Source organism: Myotis brandtii, unplaced genomic scaffold (genome assembly GCF_000412655.1).
Source record: "Myotis brandtii unplaced genomic scaffold, ASM41265v1 scaffold156, whole genome shotgun sequence".
NCBI lineage: Eukaryota > Metazoa > Chordata > Mammalia > Chiroptera > Vespertilionidae > Myotis > Myotis brandtii.
Window position 1 is genome coordinate 38044 of NW_005355666.1, and position 2457 is coordinate 40500.

Here is a 2457-nt window from a genome sequence, read left to right on the forward strand (position 1 = left end):
GGATAAGCAGGCCAGCAGTGGGGGGAAGTTGGGAGCGAACAGGCCAGCAGAGGGGGGCAGTTGGAGGCAAGAAGGCCGGCAGGCAGAGTGGTTAGGGGCAATCAGGCAGGCACGTAGGTGAGCGATTAGAAGACAGTAGTCCCGGATTGTGAGAGGCATGTCCGACTGCTGGTTTAGGCCCAATCCCACAGGGTCATGAGGGATCCCACAGGGATTGGGCCTAAACTGGCAGTCAGACATCCCCCAAGGGGTCCCAGATTGGAGAGGGTGCAGGCCGGGTGAGGGACACCACTCCCGGTGCATGAATTTCATGAACCAGGCCACTAGTACACCTATGAAAAAGAATGCAGGCAGAGCACAGAGGATTTTTAGTGCAGTAAAAATATTCTGTATGATATTATAATGATGGATATACAAGGTGGGGGGAAAACAGGTTCACATTTATGAGTACACAAAACAGTTCATTCTTGTATTATTATTTGTTAACTATTGTTTCTCAAAGAAACAACTGTAAACCTACTTTTGCCCCACCCTGTATGTCAGTATACATTCATCCAAACCCATTCCCACCACACCAAAAGTGAATCCTAAGGTAAACTACGGAATTTGGGTGATAATGATGAGTCAATGTAGGTTCATCCTTGGTTAAAAATGTACCCCTCTTGCCGAAACCGGTTTGGCTCAGTGGATAGAGCGTCGGCCTGCAGACTGAGGGGTCCCAGGTTCGATTCCAGTCAAGGGCATGTACCTGGGTTGCGGGTCCCCAGTGGATGTGCAGGAGGCAGCTGATCGATGTTTCTCTCTCATCAATGTTTCTAACTCTCTATCCCTCTCCCTTCCTCTCTGTAAAAAATCAATAAAATATATTTTAAAAAATGTACCCCTCTGGTTAGTGATGCTGACAGTGGGAGAGGCTATGCATGTGGGAGGGCAGCAGGTATATGGGAGATCTCTATACCTTCCTCTGGATGTTGAAATAAACCTAGAACTGCTCTAAAAAAAAGTCTTTTTTAAAAAAAAGAATAAATGATTGACCTGTCCTGCAACACAGATGAACCTTGAAAACATTATGATATCTAAAAGAAATCATTCAAAAAAAAAAAGAACACATATTGTGCCCAGATGGTGTGGCTCTGTGGTTGAGTGTCGACCCATGAACCAAGAGGTCATGGCTTGATTCCCACTTAAGGCACTGCCTAGGTTGCGGGTTTGATCCCCAGTTGGGGGTGTGCAGGAGGCAGCCAGTCAACAATTCTCTCTCATTACTGATGTTTCTATCTCTCTCTCCCTCTCCCTTCTTCTCTCTGAAATCAATGAAAATATCTTTTTTAAAAATCACACGTTGTATGTTTCCATTTATAGCAAATGTCCACAATAAGCAAATCCTTAGAGTCAGAGAGTAAATTATCAGTTTTTAGGTGATGGGCGGTAGAGAGAACGAAGGGTGACTGCTACGAGGTATGGGCTATCATTTTGAAGAGATGGAAATATTCTGGAATGAGACCGTGGCAATGGCTGCATAACAATGAATGTACTAAAAAGCATTGAACTGGACACTCTAAAATGCTAATATTTACGTATATGAATTGTGTTTCAAAAAAACCTTCAAAATTAGGCAATAATGAACATTTTCCAAACTCACTGTTGGTGTGGGTCGTGAACTCAGGAACTGAGCTAGGTGGGTCTGGTTCAGGAGGTCACATGAGGCTTCAGTTGAGATGTCACTGGGGCTGCGGTCATCACAACTGACTGGAGCTGCAAGCTCTGGTTCCAAAGAGGTGCGGTCACAAGGCTGGTGAGTTGGTGCTGGCATTTCCTGGGAGGTCTCAGTTTCTTCCCACCGGGGCTTTTCCAGGAGCTGCTTGAGCGTCCTTATCACTTGGTAGATGACTTCTACAATGAGAGACAAATGTTGCTACCTCAAGCAAATGACAAAAAAGTTTCAGAAAGCTGTGTCTCCTTGTAGGTTGAGGAACTAGCATCTGACTCACACAAGTAAAGTCTAGAGACCGGAGTTGGAACTGCCTGTGGCAGAAGGGACAATAAAATGATAGCCTTAGATGTAAACTGAACTGCCAGGAAATGCAGAAAAATATGTGTTTCCGGTGAATAGATAAGGACCCCACAAAAAACAGTACGCTGAGATTGTCATAGAAGGAGAAAGGGCCAAGCAGGCCACCCAGGGAAGCAGATGAACCCAAATACAGGGGTGGGTCACTAAAGGCCTGGTGACTGGGAGGTGGGGGAGTATAATGACCACTCAGGGGGACTAAAAACATAGGTTCACATAAAACCTTGTACAAAACTGAATCAGGAAGAATCACAAAACCTGAATAGGCTGAAAACACCTGATGAAACTGAAGCAGTAATCAAAAAACTCCAAGCAGACAAAAGCCCTGACCCGGATGGCTTCACAGGGGAGTTTTACCAAACATTCAAAAGGAACTAACACCTATC

At 45.1% G+C, this 2457-nt stretch overlaps 1 long non-coding RNA gene across 1 annotated transcript in view; it reads right to left on the bottom strand.

Annotated features, from left to right (window-relative positions):
• Positions 1-1648: 1648 nt before the first annotated feature.
• The window catches only part of LOC106725328, a 9520-nt gene continuing 8711 nt past the window's right edge, over positions 1649-2457 (bottom strand). The window contains exon 3 of the long non-coding RNA XR_001361194.1: positions 1649-1893. This is a non-coding gene — a long non-coding RNA (uncharacterized LOC106725328). The remainder of the gene's footprint in view (positions 1894-2457) is intronic.